At 44.6% G+C, this 11,489-nt stretch overlaps 1 long non-coding RNA gene across 5 annotated transcripts; it reads left to right on the forward strand.

The window, feature by feature from the left end:
• The first annotated feature begins 137 nt into the window (after nt 1-137).
• LOC115312899 lies at nt 138-11,277 on the forward strand. Of its 5 annotated transcripts, XR_006076707.1 has the most exons (4): nt 138-616; nt 1,047-1,215; nt 3,946-4,058; nt 9,751-11,277. It is a non-coding gene; the product is annotated as an uncharacterized LOC115312899 (long non-coding RNA). The 5 variants fall into 5 exon arrangements; XR_006076708.1 differs by lacking the exon at nt 3,946-4,058; XR_005716906.3 differs by lacking the exon at nt 9,751-11,277 and having other exon boundaries at nt 3,946-4,480.
• The last annotated feature ends 212 nt before the right edge of the window (nt 11,278-11,489 follow it).

The raw sequence follows: 11,489 nt of genomic DNA on the forward strand, positions 1-11,489 counted from the left end.
GTTTCGTATTCCCCACCCGGTGGGGCGCCCACCGCGAGCGCCTATCCAGAGATCTGCCCGTGCCTAGATCTGGGGACAACGCCAGCGTAGGGAAAAACCGCTCGTAGGGAATCCGTTCTAATGGTAGTGATGATGATGATAATCATGTCATATAACACCTGAGACTGTGGTCGAAGAAATTGGAAACTTTTTAATAGAAGGATCAGACACAAAAAGGGACGTCTCAAACTCAGCTAACTGGTTTATTTCTCGACCATCCTACATCATGACTGACTTGCCCACTGGCGCCACCCTGGCCTTGCTGTTTTCAACGGTTCTCAGGTTGCCGGAGCGGCGTGTTTGAACTGTTTGAACCACAGGTTAAACCACAGGCACCACAGGTTTGAACTGTTTCAACGGGAGTCATGGCAAAACGAACGGAGTAGCACTGCGTGGCCTCGCAATCCCAGCGACCCGACGAGCTCGCAAAGCGTGCTCGGAAGACGACCCTCCCAAAGCCGACGACGCGCACTCACCTCTGTGGACAGCGAAGAAACATCGTCGCACTGTGACAACGGCGACTAGTGCACGGCATTTATTTTTTGTTGGCGTTCGTTTCATAAAACCCGTCTATAAGGTATGTGTTCAATCTTCATTACTTTACCTGCGCGGTAGAACCGGCCAATATCTGAAAGCTAAATCAGCCTGCGCGTTAGAATCCTGAAAACACGGCAAAGTGAATCTGCTGCGTGTTCAACCCCTTTTACCATGACTTAGGATGTCGTAGCAGAGTCTTACGTGTTCATATCATAAAACATCACATCATAAAACGCAAATATGCCGTGTCCGCAATCCGCGGTATCAGTTCCCGTTTTATGTGGTTTGTAGCGGATAGCCCAGTTGCTTATCGCGTTTCTTTAAATAAATTTTTGCTGTCGCATTCCCAAAGATAGCCCACCCCACGTTTTTCCCAATTTATCTCTTCATTTTGGGTGGACATTCTTACGGGATTTTACGGTAGTTTTGCTTTGTCCTCTGCATAAGTCAATGTCCTTTCCACTTTTCAGGAGCTTGTGACCACCCTGAAAGGCTTGACGAGCTACGTGCTCGTATTCATGTTGGTGCCACGAGGTGGGCCTTTCGGGCATGCCAGGGAGGATGAGAGGCTGTCCCTGAACCGCCTACTAGTACAAAAAGGTGTTGCCCTCGGCGTTACCATCGTGAATGTCGACTGACGTAAGTACATGGAACTTTCACCCCTGGTGCACTGTCCTTTTGAGTTACATGTGACATGCTCCTTTTGAGTTACATGTGACATGTGACATGCCTCTGGAATGCTGTTCATTGAGTGACAAGGTTGGGCGGATATAACCTAAGAAGCATTTGAAATGACAAATACTGGAATACACAGCAGTGACAGCTAAAGTACTGATACTAAAATACATTTATAAAAGGAGCATTGCAAAACAATTCAAATATGTATGACGAAAAAAATGGGTGACAAAGTATCTTTAAATATGTTTTGTTTGAAGGAGAAATCCTGATACTGAAATATGGGGGGCAGTCAGTTCATTGAACGACGTTTCATTGACAGTTCGTTTCATCGACAGCTCAGATAAGCTTTTTTTCTGTAGTGACTCCCCGCAGAATGTTGCCGCGAAGCAGGTCGAGTGGGTGGGCCCACTGATCTCTACTAAAGGGGGCTGGATGGCGCTTAGCTGCTCTCCGAGCCTGGCGCAAGTGAAGCCACCGGAAGTTCGATTCTTGTCCCGGAAGCTTCCTAGTGCATTCAGTCGATATTTTGGACCATGCTTTTTTGTTTCTTTGATTGGGTTTTAATGCTCCCGTTCTGGATTAAATCCTGAGAATGAGGCATTTGAACTTGAGACATATTCACAACTTGATCAACTAGAATCTCAAAATGTTTACATTGAATGGCTTCCCATGATACTTCTCGGGTCTGCATGCACTCTTACTGTGCAACAAGCAGATTCTCTTGAGAGAACAAGCGAAAATCCAGCGCCCTCGACGCTTTTCGAACCAGCACTCGGAAGGGTTACAAAGCCTGCCAAGCACTCACTTCCGGGACAAGCTGCTCACCTCCAGTGGCTTCATACTTGTTTGCTCAATGCGCATACATCCAGCCCCCCCTAGTGGAGATCAGTGGGTGGGCCTTGTGAGGATGACGCCAAGCCCTATGCCGTTACATACCCAAGGCGAGTTCCTCTTCCACTGCTCTCACAAGTGGAGAATGAATTGGAAAGGATGAAAGAAATGGGAGTCATCAAGAAGGTGGAAAAAGCAACGGAGTGGTCCGGCATCCTGCGGTACAGTGACACGGCCAGCAGCCCAACCAAGGTCCTACATTGTAAGCACATCGACAGGACTAACACGACGCACCGGGAGTCACATGCAGCCAACGGCGGTCACTAGGAGCGGACGACCAAGCAGACCACCGTACAGGTTGGACTTGTAGCGCGGCTCCCTACTCCTAAGAAAGGGGGGTGTCGTGAGTGGCATTGCGAGCGACCGCCGACTGCTGTGCCGTGACGCGCCTACGCGCGGAGTACTCTCGCTCCGGGAGGCCAGTGGACGGGGGAGAACGGCACAACCATGCGAGGACATGGCTGTGTGTCGCTGACTACACGTATTGCCTTTAACCCGCAATAAACTGTTCTTGTTATACCTGAACAACTGCTACGACAGGCCTGGTGTGTTAATATTTCTGTAGTGAGCCGCCACAGACGGTTGCTGCAAATGACGTAGACGGGCGGGCCAGGTAAGTTAATGCGTGCCCCAGTGACACACACAACGAAACATCACAACATCGTACAGTTAGCGTAACGATTGTCGATGGCATGTCAGTGTCGACCAGGGGCGGATTTAGAGGGGGGTCCGGATGTCCTGACCCCCCTCTTGATTTCTGCTTGTGTAAATTTTAGGACGTAAAACGAAGGAGAGGGGGAGGGGGTCCCTAAACATATGGTACGCTGACCGACACCTGACCCCCCCCCCTCAGGAAATTCCTGCATCCGCCCCTGGTGTCGACGAAATGTATGTCAATATGTCGTTTGATTAAAAGTTGTCGATGAGATGTCTGTCGATGAAACAAAACAGATCCCAAAATGTAGGTTGCCACAGTAGCGGGGTTTGCTATAAAATGAAGCAAAACATTATAGTCTGGGTGTAGCAAGCTTCATATTCTGTCACAGGTGTATTGCAGTGGTGGATGTTACCATGTGAAAGTTAAAGGCACTGATTTGTTTGTTCGAAAAATCGGAAGAATATATGCAAGATTTTCAGTTATGAATGCTGATGTTGACGGCCGAGGCTTGTATTTCATTCTCATGTTGAGAGATGGCAGAGCACATCACGGAAAGTAGACTGCACTGTGGAGCAGCGGGTCTACGGCAGGGTGTGTCGACCCCAATTGCGTTTTTCTGTTGTGGCTTTTATGTCTGCGTGCATGGCTATACTGTATTGTCACAAATAACAAATGGTGAGGCGGCGAATAAGTGAAGAAACTAAACGCTTAATGGGGCGAACTTGTGCCCAAAACAAAATAGAGAAAGGCTAGCGTCGCAGGCGTCAAAACAGCAGGATTGAGCGCTGGGAAGAGTCTGACTTAGCTCACCATGCGGAGTCCCTTTTGTAGTCGCGTGGGTCTCTGGCGTGGGTCTCTGGAACATTCGGCTTAGACATTTCAGTGCGTAGAATATTCGTAACTCGGCCAGACAAGCAATTTCTCGAATTTGCGAGAACGCCAAGTAGAAAGAATAAATAAAAGAACATTCCACTGCCTGGAATCAAACCCAAATCTTCTGCGCTACAATCAAGTGCAGTAACCATTTGGCCACGTACGCGCTCGCTCAGCAACGTCTGTGAAAATATTAGAAGAAAGCTGTGTTACAGCAAGATTATCTTCAGCCTCGTCGGACTCACCATCACGAGTTTTTCTAATTGCAGCACGTCGCTCCATCTCCCAACAGAAGCACCAAACATTGCTTTCGGCCATCTGCGTCCTGACACAGGTTGCTAATGCTTTGCAAAAACAAAGCTGCACCTTTCGATTCTACAAGGTAACACCCATCACTAATGTAGTTTGACAGAACCTTCAAGCTTGCCTTGTGCAGGTGCCACTCTTTCCAGAGAATTCTACAGCTAGCTCTGCTATTGGTATCACGTTATACATACTTTGAGATATTGTAAATGTCGTCTTCTGTGTTATTGACAACCAGGTATTAACGATATCAAGAAAGATCACTCCAGCCATGTATATTACTTTTTACATATAGTATGCAAGCAACACAGACCAAAAGAACAATTGCTGAACTCACTTGCATTTGTGGATGAGCTTTTCAAGTGATGTTCAATCAGTTAGCACCTGTCGATTTGGGTGGAGGGCTGTGGAGCATTATGTTAGCGGCTGTAAATACGCTCTCGACAGGTGTTGATAAAAATGGTGTTCTGTGGTTTGTTTGTCTTCTAATCTTTGTCCATGCTTTACGCATTGCTTCTTTTACTATGGTCAACCAGCTTGCACAATTGTTAATGCCAACTTCATCTCCAGATCAGTTTTTGGTCCTCCTAAATTATCTTGAGGTGCCTCCATGCTCTGATTTGGTGAGGTCGCCTTTTCAGTAATGATCTTGTGACGTCACAATGGAAGGAATCGCTGTTCTCTTATCTATTGATAGTATTTGAAAGCATAAACTCTGCTCCCATCCATCGATATGGCACGAAAGTGCAGAGCACACCTGTAAAGCTTGTGCTTGCAGTGCCTTAGATGTTCAGAATCTAGATGAAGTTTCAAGGAAAACATTTGTTATTCTTTTAAAATAGAAAATAGCATCGCCTGTTGATTAACCTTATAATGCTTTACATTTTTTAAGCAGACCTTATACGAAAGTTTCTTTTATTTATTATTCTATCATAAAGATAATTCATACTGTTTTTATTCACTGACCTTGTTGCAAACCTTGCAAAAGGCACAAAGCAGTACGTGATGAGGTGCACTCGTCATAAACCACAAAATGGCACATAACTCATGGCAAGCTGAGCTTTTCATAAGCCGTTAAGAGGTTACATAATCAATTAATTATACCCTGAGGGTCCTCATGGACAAAAACAAAATGCTCTGATCAGATCCTGGTCCGCAAGGTAACAAAGCCTCAGTGGCCTCTTCACAACAGTCTCCACTCATCTAAAGAAAAAAAAAAAAAAAGGCTTTATTTTTTGTTTTCAGTTTATTGATTAATTGAAAACATTAAGGAGCTACATTGGGTTTTGATTGTATTTTTATACCACAAACACACCCAAAATGAATTTTACTTAGTAAATATAAATAACCTATAACTAGGCCGTATATCCTCCGGTGTTTGTTTATGAGAAAAATCGGCGGATGTTTTTCATTGTTTATTTATTTTTCAAACATTGGTGTCTTTCGACCAGGGTTGGGTCAAAATACTTAATGTACTTGGAAATACAAATGCTGGGATACATAAAAATAGCTAAAATAGTGATACTTAAATATATCTGTAAAAATTATTCTGATATGCATCGGAAATGCGTTTTAACAAGGAGCAAAACGTATTTGGAAATACAAATGCAGGAATACCTCTTAGGGATGGCAGAAATACAGATACTGAAATACATTTTTCCAATTTGCTTGAGGTGCCAACTGTCATATCATAGGCAACAAATTAGTTGGGAGGTGCAATAAAAATCGTTCTTGCTTTGTCTGTTATTTTACACTGAAGCGATACAAAAGAAAAACATGCAAGTGCTAAACTCAGTTACACTTGAGGAGCAGGAGCTTCTCAAATAGCCCACCTGTGAGCCGTTGCCCATTCAAACGCAACGTCATGTTGGCAAAAGAAAAAAAAAATAGCTGCTCAACAGTTGTTGAGGAATACAGGTTCATATTAAATCAAAGAAACATTGCTTTCACAGTTGGGAACCACATTTTTTCATTAAAGGGTAACTGCAAAGAAAAAAAAGTTTTTTTTTAAACAGCCTAATTGGGACAAGCATGTCACAAAACAAATGTTCCGCGAAAAAAATTATTTTTTTTATCAATATTTACGCCACAGGACGTAATTTAGTAGAGTCAGAATTTCTCCACATTTGAAACTCCCGCTCTTTCGACCCCTGCGGAAGAGGAGTACGCCCCGCCCCTCACTCTCCTTGCGTTGCGGAGTTGAACGACGCAGCGTCTCGACTTCCGGCAAGATCTGGCAACCACGCCAGGCCGCGGTATTTTTTTGGTTTGACGCGGTTTGCGAACACATGTTGCACATGTAGCGAAGACGTGACCGGAGAAGTGCCCCTGTGATGTTCCCGGAAGATGGAAAGTATCGTTCGTAATCGTCGTGCGCGCTTTGAAAGCGAAGGGAGTCACAGAATCCACGAGTGCGCAACCACGAGCCAAGGTTCACGACAGCGCTGCGTTGGTTTCGGCGATCTCGTTCTGTTTGGTGCAACACGGCGATGCGAGAGCTGAAACGTTTGTGGTGTGTGTAATGCGGTGCTAACACGGAGCGCAAATTGGTTGTTGTGGGGTTGACGTTCAACCAGTTAAGTCCCGTCGTCGTCAGCTGATCCAGTCAAATTGGTCCGGGAGGACGCTGGGAGCGTTTTTAAAAGTAAATCTGCCTCGTTCTGTTTCAAAATGTGGAAGTTTCCCGACGCATACCGTGAGTAAAAAGCTGCGGGCGTTTTCACAAAATTACGTCGTTTTAATTGAACAATGGACTCCGCATTGTTGTCCTAAATCTGCCGTTTTTATGCTTCGTGTTGGACTGCGTTTGCACAGCGACGTGTTGCATCTTGCGGTGTGAATAAATTTGGGCACGATTTCGTACCTGCCTACAGATGCATGAACTGAGACCATTTTTATGTAGTGGACATAGTGCTTTTTTTTATTTTCTGTCTAGTCGCGGACGTTAGGTGCACACGGGGCGAATCTCGACGGCCTCCAGAGCGATATGACGAGAACTAGACACGTTGGTCGCTACGCGAACGCCCGGTTGCCTCCAGCCAAATAGCATTCCTTTCGGGGCGACATGGCTGCTGGAAGGCTCACTGTCGGGATCACGCATCTGACATCTCCGAAAAGTCAGCATTTGCACGCACAAACAAGCAAAAAAAAAAAAAAAAAAAAAAGCACGCTAAGCAAGCAAAGAGGAAAACGCAAGAACCGCGCTATGAATGCCAAAACCCCGCGTCGCTTCCTATCACTAACACCTGCGACAGCTGCTAAACACACACTACTTCACTTCAAGAAGTCTCACTCAAGCACCTGGGTTAGCACGAAACGACGAAACACTGATCACTTCGGCGAAACGATTAGTCGAGGTAGGCGAGACAGGCGGGAGCAGACTTCGGCGGCCATGAAAGAATGGCGAAGCTTTTGTTTGTATGAATCCAAACGGAAGTGCCCGTCTTGTAAACCTTTTGTAAAGAATAATAACTCTCATCACATGGGTTATTCTTTAAACGTAAAAATATGCCGCTCAAAAGGAAATTGCAACATATAACAAAGGTTTAACAACCAAGACCTAAGCTGTCAATCAAACTCTTAGCCAATGAGAACCTTTTGGGATTGACGTCACATAATCACAACTTCGTGGCGCGCGATTTAAAACAGACGAAATAGCCGCAAACTAAAACGAGTCTCACGCAATAAATATTGCTGTTAAAAATATTTTTTCTCGCGGAAAAATTGTTTTTTGACATGCTTGTCCCAATTAGGCTATTTAAAAAAAAACTTTTTTTTCTTTGCAGTTACCCTTTAAGAAATGTGCCACTCACAGCACATTTCTTATCTTCGCAGAATAGAGAAGAGGTCGCATAGACAAATATTTCTGGGAATTTGAATGAACCTTGGTCAGCATAGTAACAATGCCCCGCGTCCCCTTAAAAAAAAAAAAAGACGTCCAGACTTTTTTTTTTTGTGTGTGTGGGGGGGGGGGGGGGGGGGGCAGAAGCATGGTGGAAAACATTCTTCAGTTTTGCAGAATAAAGAAAGGGGTTGCTAATGTCCGACACAAATAGTTCTGGTCAAACCTAGGCTCGCATGATAGCAAAGGCACAACATACCCCTCATAATGCCCTCTGGCCTTCTCTAGCAAAACAAAAAAGTTGTCATCTTTTTTATCCAGAGGTGGGGGTTATTTCTCAAGAAATGTAACGAAATACATCCCGTCTTGATTGTATTGCGGTACCGAGAAACATCCCAAATGCATTTCGATACAGAAATACAGATACTGGTGAAAAAAAAGTGTTGCAATAGAGAACTGCAGACACTAAATGTATTTCTGAAGTACTATTGCAATACATTTGTATTGCGATACTGCACAACCCTGCTTTCGACTTGTTGTCTGATGTAGACGCTAAAAACAGAGATGATCGGTGAAAAAAAAAATTGGTTTGGGACAAGTTGCTTTCTTATCTGCCGTCCTCTGACATGAATCAACAAGGGCGTTGTGACTGTTGGTAGTAACCGTCTGACTGACGTCTCGGGCCCTTGTCCTCCAGGGTCAGCGATCCCACTGATTGGAGACCCCAGTTTGCTTAATTCTTGGTAGCAAAACAGGCTCAGCAAATGCCTAGAATTCGGGGTTTCAACCAAAATAGTAATCGCCTAGCGCCAAATCGTCCCCAAAAACTGTGTTTTTCTGTTATAACCAATTTTGCATTTTCGTCATCGGCGGATGTTTCTCAGTATTTTTAGGTTAAAACTGGAAAGTCACAACCTACCGATAACTTGGGTTCTGTGTTTTCTGAGTATTTTTTTCCTCAAATTGTTTTTTTTTGGGAGGAAGGGGGGGAGGGGTAATTTTTTGTGCAGATTCGTTGTTTTTTTTTTGTGTAAATTGGTTATGACTTCAACCAATTTACACAAAAACACAGAATCTGTGGGAAAAATTAAACATTGAAAAAGAAATACCCCCGAATTTGAGCAAAAAAAATTAACTTCGAAAACACTAAACAAGATCAGAGTTTTCGTTTTTTATTTTTTTTTCGAATTCGGCCTACATTTATCGGTTTTTATTTCGAAATCTAATATTTGGTTTTTATCAGTTAATATACACCAGAAAATTTATCTTTTTTCTTTTTCAGCGAAATGTATTCTATTACACCTGTTCTTTTATGAGCACTCAGCGATGGATACAGTTGTAGACAGTAAGTTCCTTGAAAGTTTAAAAAACCAAAAAACAGGAAAATATGTCAGGAATATAACAAGATAGATTAAAAAAAGAGTATACCATTTGTGAAAGTAACATGTATAGAAGGCAGTTTTAAACTCTGACAGAGTTTGAAACTGCCTCTATGCATTGGGAAGTTCTGAAACATTTTTGATAAGAAACTGTCCAAGTCACTTCTTAAAATCACAGTGAACTCGGCACACGAGAACCGGTCCCGAAGGAAAACAGAAATTTAACTCAGAAGGCGAGCCCAAGTACTGCACCTTAATGTCTGTGTTTACAGTTAGATCCTCCCCTGACTAAACGAAGGTGGACCCCAATAATGAGCAACCAGCCCCATAAAACATTGTCAATGAGTTAACAACCCCCACCCCCTGCACGCACACATCCACACACAAAAAAATAGCTGCACAATTAGGTCTAAAATACTGACCCCTACCTAAACCTATAATGTTTATTGACTGCTTCCAAGTTAGACACATGTGTCCTGTGTGGTTCCAAGGAGTGGTCACAACCCAGCTTTGTTTTATGCTATTATTTAATTCATTCGCTGATGTTTCAGCACCTGTTCCTCAACCGAGGCAACATTGTCAACCTCGACAAGCTGGCTACCGACCAGTACAACGTGTGCCGTGTCCGCGGCATCCAGCGCCTTGCATTTGCGCTCGGCAAGGCACTCGCAAAACTTTATGGTAATTCTATCCTTGGTGGGTGCTGTGCCCCATTCTGACGTTTCAAAGTCCACAGGTGGAGCCTGTGGCCAGTGGGGAGGTGTATGTCTCCAATTTGCCGGACCCTAGCACTAGCTAAGTTACCGCCAAATTCACAAACCTCATTCCAATTGAGGCACCCCTCCACTTCCTCAAGGAAGGTGCGAGGGCCGGTGCTGGCCAGTCGCGACGACGGATAGGCGGCCTAGGCTGCTTAGCCGTCCTCGCGATTGGCCAGTGCCGTCCCTTGTGCCTTCCTTGACAAAGGGGGGGGGGGGGGGGGGGATTGCCTCCATTGGAATAAAGGTTTGTGAATTCGGCAGTTAGTGTCCCTTTTCCCCTATGTGCAATTCCAGCCAATAGAACCTTTCTGATGCGTTAATTCAGTTTGTTTATTTCTAAAGAGCATCTCAGTGCCTGCATTTTGATGTGTCATAATGCTCTACTGTAAAATCTCAAGAGGTAGCCCACCCCTATTTTTGGCTTGATTTGCTTTATTTTTTTAAACTCTGAAAGATAGCCCACTTCTAGTAATAGCAGTGTTGGGATCAGTGATGGCCTTGGCACAAATGCGGCTAGTTAGTTGTGGCGGGATACAAGTGAATGTTGCTGACTGGGAAGTACATACCTCGGGATTTTGTGGTATATGCCAAATAGCTTTAGAAATAAAGGGATCTGCAGAGATGCTTGAAACATCATCACTTTTCTCATGGTAAGGAATGAATTCAGGGCCATAGAAGGGCTGCAACAAATTGTGTAGTTGGGCTAGTTGGTTGGTCATTTTGAAATAATATCTATCTGCTTCTTTTTATGTTTACTTACTGTACCATGCAGAAGAAAAATTTTCAGTTGTAAGTGAGTGCTGTGTGTGTGTTCTCTTCGTCTTTTTTTTTTTTTTGTGCTGTTTTAATATCATTTCAACTATAGGGGGCAGGGATGGCACCAGCATCTTCATAATGGGTGGGGGCAGTGGGGAGGCCAACCAAATTGGGGGGGGGGGGTTGCTCTGAGGTGCCGTCGCCCACGGGCTTTTCGAAGATAGCTTATAGCTTATGCGGTGTGCTCATTGAAAAGGGAAATGAGGAGACACGAGAAGGAAGAGGCGGGGAGGGGGGGTTATTACAGCATTGACCTCTGCCCCCTGTGCTCATGACTCACAACCAGGTTTTGCTTCCTTTTCTTAGACAGTCTGGAATTCCTCTGACCTTGACTTTAACTAAGCTCCCCTTCGTTCACGTCTCCGGTCTCCGCTGAAGATAAGCGCCACACAGCGGAATGCGGAGAGAAAAGCCAGCAGGCGTCACAAAGGGGAGCTGCTTTTTCTAAGGCGCTAGATAGCTTACTCGCCCACGGTACGACTTGCAGTGGCTGGAAGTTAATAGAAAAAAAAAATAATATAAATAATAAAAGGCAGGAACAGCTCTAAAGTCTGGACACTCATTACATTGGGTTTTCAAGCCGACGTCATAGGCAATTATTTGTGTACAAAGCTGCTTCACCTTGGGGCGGCAGAAGAAATTTTAGGGGAGGCGCCCTCCACCCCTCGCCTTCCCTTGGCGCCGTCCTTGATAGGGGGGCTCGCACACCATTG

Source organism: Ixodes scapularis, unplaced genomic scaffold (genome assembly GCF_016920785.2).
Source record: "Ixodes scapularis isolate PalLabHiFi unplaced genomic scaffold, ASM1692078v2 PGA_scaffold8__174_contigs__length_109621045, whole genome shotgun sequence".
Taxonomy (NCBI): domain Eukaryota; kingdom Metazoa; phylum Arthropoda; class Arachnida; order Ixodida; family Ixodidae; genus Ixodes; species Ixodes scapularis.